The 15,425-nt window shown below is 35.6% G+C and overlaps 1 protein-coding gene across 1 annotated transcript in view; it reads right to left on the bottom strand.

The window, feature by feature from the left end:
• The window catches only part of LOC128921528 (dendritic arbor reduction protein 1-like), a 45,567-nt gene extending 35,342 nt beyond the window's left edge, over positions 1–10,225 (bottom strand). The window contains exon 1 of the mRNA XM_054229412.1: positions 9,398–10,225. The gene's annotated coding sequence lies outside the window, so the exon portion shown is untranslated. The remainder of the gene's footprint in view (positions 1–9,397) is intronic.
• Between the last annotated feature and the right edge of the window lie 5,200 nt (positions 10,226–15,425).

Below are 15,425 nucleotides of genomic sequence, written 5' to 3'. Positions count from 1 at the left end.
ACATTTACAAAAACGTCGAAATCGAGAACCTGAACCACTTCCATTGCCCAAATTCCAATTAGATTTATTAGAGGATCGCACTACGACCTACGGTCTAATAATATATAGTAAACAAAAATAAAATTAACATAAAAATTTTCCACAAAATTTTTCAAAAAATTAATTTTTAAATTAAAAAAATAAATAACGCTTTAAGAATTAGAAAATTGTCATGCAAAATCATTCGTATGCACTTAATTATATTAATATTAAATTAGTTATATTTAATCTATCAATATTTATTCGTTTACCTCTTAATTTATGCATATTTTGAATGCACTGCTTTGAATACACACTTCGTTAATAAATTGATGAATATGCATTAACAAAGTTCTTTTCAGCAATGCAAAAATGTTAATTATTAATAATTAAATAAGCAATAATTATAAACAAGCGCATGTTTAGCTTAATAAAAATATTTTATAATTTTTTATTTATAATATCCATTCGTTTACTGCCTTATAAAGCCATATTATGTGCAACCACTTTAGAACTAGTTCATCCAATTACTTAAGTTATTTATGCAAATGACAATGACTGGACACATTTTCCTTACCACTATTCGCATATATAATTAACAACTATGTGTGTATATATACTGTTGTTAACACCTCCACCATCCTCAATTGCTGTAGCTGCGCAGCTAATTAAACGAATATATTAAGTGCGGCATTCTACGGGCAGACGCAGTGCACAGACCAGAGCGCTCACATTAGTTGTAGCTAAATTTCAATAGCTACAACTGAATTACTACTATGTATATACTGAGTTGCATGCCACTCTCAACGCAAATCCCAATGCGAATGCACAAGTGTTTAGATGAATGCGTTTGACAATGGCTGCTACCAAGCAGTGCCGTTGGCCGCTTCGCTCAATTAATTCGATATTGTTGGAGAGAAAGTGCTGTACAATTGCTTTGTATCACTGTTGTTCTTAGCTAGTGTTGTCAGCGACTTTCGTGCAAATGCCAGCCGTTCACTGGAACACAGTTGTTTTACCATTTAAGTACGAGAATTTGAAACAGTTAATTAAACGATTAATTTGTCAATTGACTACCGAGGCAAAATGGCATCGACGAGTCTACTAACAATATTTGTATCTAGTGACTTTGTGACAGAGAAGCTAATTAAATGTAAAGTAAATTAGTTGAGCGTGCATTTGCATGCGTTTCACCTTGAATAGAGAACACTAACTATTGTTGCAAAGTGAACTAAGCAAGTGAAACTTGAGAGCATTTTATTCACTTAGTCAATATTTTATTAAAATTAAATTTAGCTCATTTCATTCGCCAGCGTCGTATTTATCTAACAGATAAACAATCGGAATGTTAAGCCAAGTCAAAGCTCTCAACTTTAAGATAAACAAAATAAAATTAAATTAAGCTAATCTGACAGCCATTCACCGTGGCTATAAATCTAATAACTATATTATCTAGATTATTTAATAAGAACATAAATATTTTCATGTGTTTTATTTTATACACTTCCTCGGCGCTAATTAAATTACTCTTAGCTGAATGCGCAAAAAGGGGGGTGTCTCATCCGAGGCTTTCGTATATTTTTCATTGGGGGGTGTTTTTATGTGGTGGGTCCCAAGCCCTAAGCACAACCGCATAAGCGGGCGTCGCCTTCTCACTTTAGCTCGCCTTCAAACGGATGTCTGTTGGCTACCCAGAGGATACTTGGTCTAAAACCGGAAGTCGTGAGCTGCTTGAACCATGTGGAGAAGAATCGTTTCTGGCCACTCCCAAGTGAATGACAATCAAAAACTTTCCTCACTTGCGTGAACTTCTACACATGATCCCATCCAGTTATACGACGACATTGACATAGTTCAGCGAATAAAAAGACAGCGGCTACGCTGGCTAGGTCATGTTGTCCGAATGGACGAAAACACTCCAGCCCTGAAAGTGTTCGATGCAGTACCCGCCGGAGGAAGCCGAGGAAGGGGAAGGCCTCCGCTCCGTTGGAGGGACCAGGTGGAGAGCGACCTGGTTAAACTTGGGATCTCCAACTGGCGCCGAACTGCGAAGGAGAGAGAGAGGTGGCGCACTATCGTCGATTCGGCTATAACCGGCTAAACGGTTGCAACGCCAATCACATACATACAACTGAATGCGCAGTCAAAATATGCAGTCTCGTAATTAGCGCAAGACAAGGGGTGCTCTGGTACTTTGACGAGATAATGTGACAAGCAGTCAAGTTGTGGCTGCGATATTGCATAAATGTTTGTATGTATGTATATGGAACAATTGTAAATTATCGTTGTTGTTATTGTTTTATTTCATTTTTAAATAAATTTCAATTCAATATCAATATAAAGTGTCAACCGAATATAATGAATCGCTCTGACACTGTTTGCTGCATGAATACTTATTTTATATACATACATACAACTTTTTATTTACATATAAATTTATATACACGCCCAGATGGCATGGTTGTTGCTTTCAGCTTTCTTCCAACATTTCTCCATACAAAGTAGCGGCGTTTAAAGAAAAGTTCCATTCTACAGGATAGCTGTCATATTTAGTTTTTTTTTTTTCATTCTCTGCATTGGCGAGTAAATTAAAATGCGTTATTTTCTTGCCAATTTCCGATGGGTAAACCTGTTGGCAACAAAATAGTATGACAGCGGAAAGTGTCAAAAATATGAAATAATAAATAGGTGAAGAAGTTTATGATTGCGTATATCATAAAGATAACAACAGATATACTACAACAACACTAACCAATTTCACTTATGTCAAATAAACAATACTACCGTATATATTCAGTTATATTCGATCTGTCTAGTTTTTTTCGCTAATTTTTAATTCCTTTACTTCGATTTATTTATTAAAAAAAGAAAAATATGAATTTCGATTTCACTTGATTTTAGTTGACAGAACAACAATTTGAACAACAAACTGAATTTCGCTGTTGGCCATCACAACGATGTGTATTCGTCGTCTGACTGACCGCTGCCACGACTGGCGTTGATGATGGGGTCACACTAGTACTCGAAAACTCGGCTTTTAGTTGCAAGCATATGGAGAATTGCAATTCGCATATCTACTAATTTATTATCATTATTTTTCTAGTTATTTGTTGTTATTGCTTGCACATTTTTTATGTCTGCAAATGCTTTATGGCAACTGTTATTAGTTTTGAAGATCGTGAGCATATGTTAATTACCCTGAGGGGGTGTTGTTTTCCGTTGTTTATAATTGCCAATTAGGCGTATAAATATTAGTTGGGGGAAAACATCTGCATATTTGCAACATCTGTATGCAATCAAATTATCGATTGTAGCTAATTTTAGCAATTTGTTTTTGCTTTCTAAATTTAGTTGTTGCATACAAGAAGTAGGACAGTAGTATAAACTCTCAGCTGTGTGCAAAATTTAACTTTAAAATTTTTATTTACATACTTGGTGGACTTCCGAGTTGCATCATAGAATATTAATCGATATTTGTACATACCTGAAAAATAAGAAAAATGTATTATTAGAATTTTTGTATATTTTTTAAATATACATATATTGATTATAAACTTATACAAAAAAATATGTTTTCCCTTATTACAGAACAACAGCATTTAAATCCCTTTTGCTTCTTATTTTCCCATACACACATATCTGCCTGTATAAAGTTGCATATGTGTTTCAGTGAATGCGATTAATTTTGTCGCAGGTCATGCGTTGGGTCATCATGCAATCATATTGGCAGTGGGGTAGCCAACTGTAGCCATAGTTGGTCATAATAGTTTGACTACTAGAAGTTCATTTCCTTGGCGATACCGATTGACAGCCCATCATTCACTCAAACGCGTATTCATCAGCGCAAGTAATATGCACACACACACATATATAGTCAAAGAAGGAAACACTTGATGTGCGCGTTGAGTGATTTCCGTCGAGCAGGAGGCCCATAGCAACAACCAAAAGCTTCCAACTTCAAGCAAATTCATCACCCTAAACAACCAAAAAAAAACTACATAGGCGTTGAGCAGGACGTATGAACCTGTCTGCTGGGCTTTTATTTGTAAAGTGACCGCATTTTTGCACTTTTTGCATATAAAGGTTCTCCAATGATTTCTGTTTTCTGCTTAATGAAATGTTGCGCTTTGGCGTTTGGCAGCTTTGATTTGCGTTTACGTTTCATTATTTTTATTTTTGCTCTGTCAAAAGTGACGCATAGCTGATGGACTACGCAACTACTAGTCACTAGTATGTGAAGCTATCCGTCAAGCCTGCTGGTTGCTAGTAAGTAGCAGCAATTGCAGCTCATAACTCTTTGCAGGCAACTTTTGCATCTCGATTGGTCGCTACCAGTTTAGGTGCCATGGTGTTGTTGCTGCTGCTCGGACGCTGAAAATTATGTGCAATTACCGTAGCCTTTTTGAACTGCGTTAATTACCATTTAATAAATAAACTGAACTACTCACGAATTTGAAATGAGTAATTGCATAAATTTCACACATATACCGACATATACACATTCGCTCACTTGTTCGTATTTTAAGATTTTAATGTTTTTGTATTTAATTGAAATTCGCGAAAAAGAGGTGGTCTGCAATAATCGAATTTGTTTTGAACGCCTATGTTTGCCACCTGTTTGTTGAGGGATTTGCAAAAACTAAACGAAAACAAGTAAGGAAAGGCTAAGTTCGGGTGCAACCGAACATTTTATACTCTCGCAATTTATTGAAGAAATTTTAATAAGATAACACCCAAATTTACCTATAAATTCGGCACAAAGTTTAATAGAATAACGAAAATCGTCCTATATAGTGTATGAGGGCTGAGGTAATTCCTGAACCGATTTCATTCATTTTCACCAGCACTTAATTTCGCAAAGATATAGTATCTCACATATTAACCAATACATATATGTAGATTAAAGCCCACCGTATTTTTGAAAAACCTATAATTACAAGGTACATGGGAGCTAGGAGATGTTGTTATCCGATTTTAATAATTTTTGAAACAGAGACACACTATTAGAAGAAAACAATTACCACTGAATTAAATTGAGATATCTTATAAAATTTATCCTTAGGCGCTGAGTTCAACATGTCCGATATCTAGGGCCTTTAAAAGTTTTAGTCCGTTTTCGACAATTGAAGCCAGAGATGATATGTACTATTTGTGTAAAGTTTTATTCCGCTATCTTCATTGGTTCCTTATGTATTCATTATAAAGTGAAGGAATCAGATGAATTCAAAATTGAGTGATATGGGAAGTTGTCGTGGTTATGAACCGATTTCATCATTTTCAATTTTTCACATGTGTCATCAGGGTGTCAAGAAAGTATTATATACCGAATTTCATTGAAATCGGTCGAGTAGTTCCTGAGATATGGTTTTTGACCCATAAGTGGGAGATGCCACGCCCATTTTTCATTTTGTAAAATAATCTGAGTGCAGCTTCCTTCTGCTATTTCCTATGTAAAATTTAGTGTTTCTGACGTTTCTCGTTAATGAGTTAACGCACTTTTAGTCATTTTCAACCTAACCTTTGTATGGGAGGTGGGCGTGGTTATGATTCGATTTCTTTCATTTTTGGACTGTATAAGGAAATGGCTGAAAAACACGACTGCAGAAAGTTTGGTTTATATAGCTTTATTGGTTTGCGAGTTATATACAAAAAACCTATTTGAGGGCGGGGTCACGCCCACTTTTCCAAAAAAATTACATCCAACTGTGCCCCTCCCTAATACGATACTATGCTCCAAATTTTATTTTCATAACTTTATTTATGGCTTAGTTATGACACTTTTTGTGTTTTCGGTTTTCGCCATTTTGTGGGCGTGGCAATGGTCCGCTCTTGCCCATTTTCGTTAAGATATCTCAATTTTTACTCAAGTTATCCGTTGCACGGACAGACGGACGGACGGACGGACGGACAGACAGACATTCGGATTTTGACTCGTCTCGTCACCCTGATCATTTTGATATATATAACCCTATATCTAACTCGTTTAGTTTTATGACTTACAAACAACCGTTAGGTGAACAAAACTATAATACTCTCTTTAGCATCTTTTGTTGCGAGAGTATAATTATTACAAGAAATTTGAAACTCTAAATAATTCGTTAATTTTTGGGTTTTTTTTTTATAGGAATATGAGTATCTCTGCAAATTAATAATTAAAAAAAATATTTATATCCATATATGAGCTTCACAATTTGATGTTATATAGCTATAAAAATATATTCAGCATAAAAATATTTCTTCTCTTCACCTATTTATTTAATATAAATTCAATTCATCTTCCGCATTCTGTGTTTTGCCACTTTTACATCGATATTCTATTTTTATTCAACCTCCCCGTAGGTATTATTATATATATTAGGCCTAGTGTGTGAAAATCAAACAAAATTTTATTGAATAAACTCTCTGAATAATGAAGCAACCAGAAATCAACAGCAATTAAGGTTTCATAATTTATGCACCGCATCAGTAGTTGCCAAACGATAGAGGAGGGTGGCTTTCTTACTCAATACGACGAGTATTCCAGCTGTTATTGAATTACAGACGGTTAAAATACTATTTCCCACCAGCTAACTGCTTGGTAATACCATAAAAATAGTCACTGCTTGTTGATTCATCGGAACTTATCTATTTACATATCTATATATATATTTATGTGTCTGTATGTTTGAACACCAATAAATGAAAGTTTAAATGTGATTTATAATTTTCCGGTGCAATCGGAAGTGCTATGCGGGAGTCAGTGGTGCTCAGTTCAATTAAAATCGATTTGCGTTCAAGCGCGTTATTTCTTCCACTTTCAGTGAAAAAATACAAGAATATAAACGAATCGATCTCTGCCGCTGTTGCCCACTGTGCGGCTCATTGAAGCTTGACGTGGTATGCAGTGACCAAAGTTTATATCTAGATATGTTCACAAACATAGTATGCGCAACAGTTATTTTTGTTGTTGTTTTTTCGTTAATATAATACGTTTTTCTATTGACTCCCTCATACCGTGCTGTTGAACAAATTATCCGGTTTTTATTTTTCTTTGTAAAAATTTTATGTTCATTTCTGAATTGTGCATAGTTTTGAACATATCTGAGCTGGACGACAGGATTTGCGGGCTATTAATTTGTGTAAAAGCGAAATAGTTTTATATTTCTTTTTTCCCTAACTGCTGGTACTTGTTGCAGAGGGTCACAGAAAAGCTCGTTGAATGCGCACTTTCAGAACTCTGCTATGAAACACACCGATTCGCATAGAAAAGTTATTACATCCGACTAAAAAGCGTTAATATGTATTTGTGGTGGGGGTTGAGTTGATATAATTATGAGGCTGACATGTAAATTTGGATGACCAACGGAAGTAAAGAAATTGTAATCATCATGTAATTAAAGATTTAATTTAGTGGGACATTACTTTTACAAAAATAAGATTAGAACCGAATCAATAATAAGCAATTTCTTAATACGCGAAATCAAAAAAGTAATTAAGTTGAGTCAACTAAGGTTTTAGAGTCAATACCTACATATGATAGCATTTATGGCAAAAATTCTCATCTGCACCACCCTTGAGCACATGCTACCACTACATTGATCTCAATTGACCTCCTAAAATATTAACAATAACCCTTGTCTCACATGTCCCATACTTCACCCCACGTAAACCCTAGCGTGATCTCATAATCTCCTAAAAAATGCAGAATATCAAACTTGAGCTCACCAGAAATCAATATTTAGAGAAATCGCGGAAATTCGAAACCAAGATTGACCGACACCTTCCTTACAAATTATAACAAAATTATAATTTTTTTGTAAAATTCTATGAAGCTTTCAGTGTTGAAAAGCTTATCGCTTGCAGTTTTTAAAACTTTAAATTTAAGCAACTATCCCTGGTCAAGAAAGTGGCCGAAAATGCAGGAATATGAAAATTAAAGAATTTGAATTCCAACGTTTTATTGCCCGTAACTATGTAAAAAAATAAGGCTACGAGATTTGTAATTTGTGGAAATGATAGGTGAAAGAATTCACTATCGATATATACTATGTTTTAGTTTTAATAAATTTTTGAGAAAATTTTCATCGATTTACGAAGCTTTTGGAAGTTCCAAAAATTTTAATTTTTTCATGGCACCTGGCCTCACCAGACTTTTTGTAAAACAAACCCGACATCATATTACCCTTCGATATGTAAACAAACCACTGCTAAAGGTCAATGACCTCACCTCAAAAGGTAAACAAACCCATGCCAAAGCTCAATGACCTCACCTCAAAAGGTAAATAAAGCCATGCCAAAGGTCAATGACCTCACCCCAAAATGTAAACAAACCCATACCAAAGGTCAATGTCCTCGCCCCAAAAGGTAAACAAACCGGTCACGTGATGTCAGGTTTGTTTACATTTGAAGGGTCACGTGATGTCAGGTTTGTTTACATTTGGTGGATCGCGTGATGTCTGGTTTGTTTAAATTAGAGGGGTCACGTGACGTCAGGTTTGTTTACATTTGGTGGATCACGTGATGTCTGGTTTGTTTACATTTGAGGAGTCACGTGACGTCGGGTTTGTTTACATTTGGTGGATCACGTGATATCAGGTTTATTTACATCAGATGGGTCACCTGATGTGAGGTTTGTTAATATTTTGCAGATCACATGATGCCGAGTGTGTTTACATTTGAGGGGTCACGTGACGTCAGTGAGCCTCAGTTTGCTTACATTTATAATTGCCATGTTAGGAGTGAAGTAAGATGGGTCACGATAAGGCAAGTTTAGTTTCTATTTTAAGTAAAGTGTAAGGTAATAGATTTTTCTTTAGGATAAGAGGGATCATGTTGGATTCACACGAGGCCAGGTTTGTTACCCTTTTAAGGTGTCACTTGAGTTCAGCTTTTTTGGGATTTGAAGTCAAAATTTTTTCAAAAATTCAATATATGTAAAACATAGTCTATATATGTAGTAAAACCTCTCAGATATTATCTGCACATATTAAAAGTTTCAAAGCTTTAATTTTTTAAATACTTATGGGCCCTAAAGCGCTGATATTGATTTTTTTTAATTTCCATGTTCTTGCATTTTTGACACTCTTCTTGAACGGAGACAGTTGTTTAAATTTAAAGTTTTTAAAACTACAAGCGATAAGCTTTCCCGCACTGAAAGTTTCATAAAAATACTCTCAAAATTGAGTATATTGATGGAAATTTATATAGAAGGTGTTGGTCAGGTTTGGTTTCGAATTGTTTGCGTTTTCTCCAAATTTTGATTTCAAGTGAGCTCAGTTGTTATTGTTAATATTTTTCAGAAGATCACGGCGATTAGGTTAAGACTCACATGAGCGGAATGCAAGAATATATATATATATAGATATATCTTTATAATAATATTTTATATTTATTTACTCACCTGCATTGCCCAATAATTTGTTGAAGACACACACTGATTGCTCTTTATAATATCCGTATGCATTTAAAACACTCTTCTATAAACTCTGCATACATTTGATTAATAGTTACTTATTTTTTTATAGAAAATTTCAAGTATATGAACACTAAAACTTTTCACTATGATTTGTTTTATTTTTATCAAATTAGTTTTTTTAATAAAAGTCATATGCGAAAGGTAAAAAAATTAAAAATACCCAACATCCTTTGTTTACTTTGTCACTTTGCACATTGCTTTGGGTAAATATTTCCTTAAGATTCTTTTTGCTCTTTCAACAAATAAATTACTCACTTTCTTTTCTTTTACAGGTATACATGCAAATTAAGCAAATTGTTGTTGTTGAAATTATTTTTTTCTTAACGTCAACGAGTCCAAGTAATGCTGAATACTAAGCCACACGCAGGCTCTTTAGTATGTTTCATCGTTGTCGGTAACCGAGTTCAGACTGATTGGACAGCGCTGCTTTGCTGCGGACGGACCTCACTCGGCTGTGTTGTATTGCTGTTGCCTTTTGCCGTCAACATACATACACACATTCATCTACACATACATTCGTACATATGTATGTACTTGATTATTACTACTTCTTCCGTCGCTTCTGCTGTCCGCAGTTATTGTTGTTACTTGTTGCTGGGCCTCCTTAGTCTAGCATGTTTTATACAGGTGAAGCATAAACATACGAGTATTTTAATTTTAACCACTGTAGAGAGCGAGAGTGATCCAACAACAGAATATAATTTTTCAGAGAGGCACTACAACCAGAGTGATATTTTTAAGCCAGTCTTGGCAACCACCCAAGGGGCTACTTAAAGCGCGTTCGTATGGTTAGTGTTGCTCACCAGGTGAGTTTGTTTTGATGTACTGTGGGACAAAGGAGCAAATATCAACATGAGAGGCTTAAGAAGAGAGTGAGCGCACGCTGAGCTTGTTTCGTTTGGGTATAAGAGTATTCTATGTATTAATGATATATACATATTTATGTATAAACACACAGAGCAAAAGTTGAAGTATTATTGAGTACATATTTGGAGATCAGCTGAGGTTTGTTTATCAAGAGAACTTAATTATTGGTAGTTGAAGCAGATGGAACACATAATTTGATTATATAGATGTGTATGTATAGAAGTATATATGCAATGTATTTACTAATTTGTTACTAATTATATTCGGAAGAACATTCCCAGCTGAAATATAATAAAATATAGTAAATTGTAAGTAAGGTATTCTGTTTGATTGATTAAAACGTTCTGGATCACTTTATAATTTTTTTATAGAATAAAGCGAAAGATAGACCAGTTTGTCACTTAAACAATGGCTGTAAGCTTGAAGTACAACGGCTACCCATGTGGATTATCTTTTAAGTGAGTTAACTTTTCATTCTCAATATAATTAAAATACTTCATAACAAGTTCACTGATTATGTTAATAAGATTATAAATAGGTTTATGTGAATTAAAAAAACATATGTACACATTAAATAAAAAATTGATAAGCTGAAATTACCCGTAAAATTGCAGGGCGAAATGAACACCTAGTCGCATGTACAGGAGCACACATTGCCGAAAAGAAAGAAAAATGGTAGCATTTAAAGCCAAAAACAAAGCGATTGAAATGAATGGAGAATAATAATTATACTGAGCAGAGCAAACAACGGAAAATTCAATAGGGGAGTGGCCAAGCGCCAGTGCTCAACCAATCGCAACGACCGGAATCGCACACTTGCAATACAGGTGAAGATGGCAAAGAGAAAGGCTACAAAAGCAGACAGAAAATAAAGAAGTAGAGAAATGAAGTAGTTGTGGATTATGAAATTAATACCGATGGTGGAAATTTAGGAGGTGAAATGAAATTAAAGAAAATACCAAAAATTAAAGGTATTGTATATAGTGTGTGCTCCTCTCGTCTTCCCGATCATATTGACATATATAATCCTATATCTAACTCGTTTAGTTTTATGACTTACAAGCAACCGCAGCAACTAGAACCAGATATGATGTTACGGGAACAGGAAATGGGGCACCGGGAACCGGTTATGGGTAATGATGTTATCGAAACCGGAACCGGAAATGGTAATAGTAAAATGTAGCAGTCTGTTAAACATAGATTAGCTACTAAATGTTTATTTTTATCATATTTCTGATGCATTAATACTGCTTAAATAATTTAATTTTTTTCAACTATCCATGTGACCTTACCCTTATCAGATATGTGGATACTCATATGTTCTGGTGATGATCTTCTATACATGCCAACTTGTAGCTACCACAACCCAATGCCATGTAAATTCCGTATGCCAGCCAGCCAAGTGAGCAAGTAGTCACATTAATGTAACGTGAAGTAGTCGGCAAATAAGTGCTTACCAGTGTTGACATAAATCATATTGGACTACTGGAAACACTCCAAATACCCCACATATTCTTACAAACATATTGTTGTTGTAAATATTGTCTAAGCATGTGCGCGCATTCTAAGATCGAATATCGCCGAGGAGCCTCGCGGTGTTTACGCCCGCATTACAGCCAACCGCAGCACAGCGTCGTTATGCGGTCAGCAACCGTTGACTGCCAATGTCAAGATAATTAAAGCAGTCAACGAGTTTGTCGCGCTAATAACGGGTGATTTTTTTGAGGTTAGGATTTTCATGCATTAGTATTTGACAGATCACGTGGGATTTCAGACATGGTGTCAAAGAGAAAGATGCTCAGTATGCTTTGACATTTCATCATGAATAGACTTACTAACGAGCAACGCTTGCAAATCATTGAATTTTATTACCAAAATCAGTGTTCGGTTCGAAATGTGTTTCGCGCTTTACGTCCGATTTATGGTCTACATAATCGACCAAGTGAGCAAACAATTAATGCGATTGTGACCAAGTTTCGCACTCAGTTTACTTTATTGGACATTAAACCAACCACACGAATGCGTACAGTGCGTACAGAAGAGAATATTGCGTCTGTTTCTGAGAGTGTGGCTGAAGACCGTGAAATGTCGATTCGTCGCCGTTCGCAGCAATTGGGTTTGTGTTATTCGACCACATGGAAGATTTTACGCAAAGATCTTGGTGTAAAACCGTATAAAATACAGCTCGTGCAAGAACTGAAGCCGAACGATCTGCCACAACGTCGAATTTTCAGTGAATGGGCCCTAGAAAAGTTGGCAGAAAATCCGCTTTTTTATCGACAAATTTTGTTCAGCGATGAGGCTCATTTCTGGTTGAATGGCTACGTAAATAAGCAAAATTGCCGCATTTGGGGTGAAGAGCAACCAGAAGCCGTTCAAGAACTGCCCATGCATCCCGAAAAATGCACTGTTTGGTGTGGTTTGTACGCTGGTGGAATCATTGGACCGTATTTTTTCAAAGATGCTGTTGGACACAACGTTACGGTGAATGGCGATCGCTATCGTTCGATGCTAACAAACTTTTTGTTGCCAAAAATGGAAGAACTGAACTTGGTTGACATGTGGTTTCAACAAGATGGCGCTACATGCCACACAGCTCGCGATTCTATGGCCATTTTGAGGGAAAACTTCGGAGAACAATTCATCTCAAGAAATGGACCCGTAAGTTGGCCACCAAGATCATGCGATTTAACGCCTTTAGACTATTTTTTGTGGGGCTACGTCAAGTCTAAAGTCTACAGAAATAAGCCAGCAACTATTCCAGCTTTGGAAGACAACATTTCCGAAGAAATTCGGGCTATTCCGGCCGAAATGCTCGAAAAAGTTGCCCAAAATTGGACTTTCCGAATGGACCACCTAAGACGCAGCCGCGGTCAACATTTAAATGAAATTATCTTCAAAAAGTAAATGTCATGAACCAATCTAACGTTTCAAATAAAGAACCGATGAGATTTTGCAAATTTTATGCGTTTTTTTTTTTTAAAAAGTTATCAAGCTCTTAAAAAATCACCCTTTATAAACATTGATCATAAGAAAATCGAAATATTTGCAAAATAAATATAAAGAAATAAATTTTAAATGCGCAAGCGTGCCTGCGTGTCTGTCAGAAATCCATGTGAGCTGTGTCTGAATGAAATCAAACATATTTTGTGTAATTAATTAAGTGCATGTAACTAAACGCCTACACGCTTGCGCCAAAACCGAAAAGCGCGAATTTAAATGCACTACTTCGACATGACTATGCTGGTCACCCGTTGAGTGAGCTGTTGTATGCGTATTTATTTCAGCCTACATTTGTGCAAGTTGCCGTCAATCAACTTGTACACATGTCAACTATGTCAGCGGTCTGCGGCACTCGAAATGATCTACAAGTAGCATTTAAGTGTTTATTAATACGGCACTTACAAGCTATCAGACATATACTTAGCGCTGCATGATAGTAAATAATGAATAAAAAAGAGAAGTTGATATGCTGATATTTGCTTTACGCATGCGCTTATATTTGCATGAGTGTTTATTTTTGTGCTGGTATCTTTGCTAACTCAAACGCTTAAGTAGGTCGTTCTTAAACAAATATAACTATTGGTGGCTTAAATGTAAATTGCTATAATTCATTTTATAATATTTTTATTTTTAAGTGACTAATACAATTTCATGATTATTTAGACATAAAATGTAAGAAGTATTCACTACTCGAACAAAACGGGACATACTTTGTTGCATACAAACATATTAAAAGAGCGACAAGTCACACGTTCCTCTACAACTAATCGCTAATGAACTAAATCAGTCTTAAGAAATACAAATAAAATATGTTCAGTTATTTTCCCAGCAATCGACCGAATCACTACTCGTCAACTCATAATGTCCCAATTTAAATCACATTAAAACTCAACACTCCACCCAATTTATATCCGCGCTAACATATTAGCAATCGTTGCAATAATAACTAATTCAACCACAACAATCATTTATTGCACACTTGATTTCGTACAAGCAAAACCGTTGCAAGTGCTGCAGTTACAAATTTGCTATTAACTCAGACCAAGCCATCACAAATGCCAAAAAAAATAAATAAGTAAGCAAAATTGTATGCAACATTTAAAGAAAATTTCGCATAATCGCATTAGAGGGAAAATGCACAAATTTTTGGCCAGTTGGGCGAAAAGCGGCGCACTCGCTCCAAAGCAGTGCGCTTGAACCTGCCACAAATTGCGGCACAGTCGACACAGCTGCACGCTGCAAGCCGCCCAGCGAGTGAAATAGTCCGTACGATCGCTTTCTGTGGTTGCCACAACTCGTTTCTGCCGTTGATTCGTGCGCATTTCCGCACTCATTTTTCTTACAATTTCGATTTGTGTTGTCCTATGTGTTGTTGGCCACCACCAACTTAGCACACTTGTTGCGCGCGCGCATATCTCTTAACGCTATATCGCGCTTATTAACAACAAATAGCGCCAATATTTGTAGATTGTGTTATTGCTTATTCCAGCTTATTAATGCCGACATTTCAGCGCGGCAATAACTAACAGAAACTGTAGCAGGCTCGTGCACACAGTGGAGTGGTAGTGTTGGCGAATAATCAAACAATGATCACTTGCTATAATAAAATGTATTCCAGTACGTATAAAGTTTAGAAAAGTAGAGAAAATAGAAATTGCAGTGATGTTGTTATCGAACATATAAATATGTGCCATATATCCCGTATGTTATTCCCATGTGTAAGCGCCTGATATTCCGCTGTGTTGCGCGAAAAGTGCACTTCGCTTAATTTATGTGTTTGTGTGATGATAAACTCTTTGTCTCTAATCTAGAGTGACAAAGTTAGGTTTGCTTCATTGGTGAAGCTAGGAGTCGGCATATACTGAAAGAAACTGATTTTATGCTGGCTTAAATTTTCCTTATTGTGCAATGACTTTTAACTTTTTAATTTTTTGAAAAAAAAAAAAAACATTTTTTGTTTTTTCTAATTATATTTTACCTAAAGTTTTTAGCTTATCATTCAATTTAAAGCCAATTTATACATAATACACCATTTATACCTTTAAATATAAATCCATGGACAACTTGTATGAAACTACTTGAT

Source organism: Zeugodacus cucurbitae, chromosome 4 (genome assembly GCF_028554725.1).
Source record: "Zeugodacus cucurbitae isolate PBARC_wt_2022May chromosome 4, idZeuCucr1.2, whole genome shotgun sequence".
NCBI classification, from domain to species: Eukaryota; Metazoa; Arthropoda; class Insecta; order Diptera; family Tephritidae; genus Zeugodacus; species Zeugodacus cucurbitae.
This window is presented reverse-complemented; position numbering and strand designations above follow the sequence as displayed.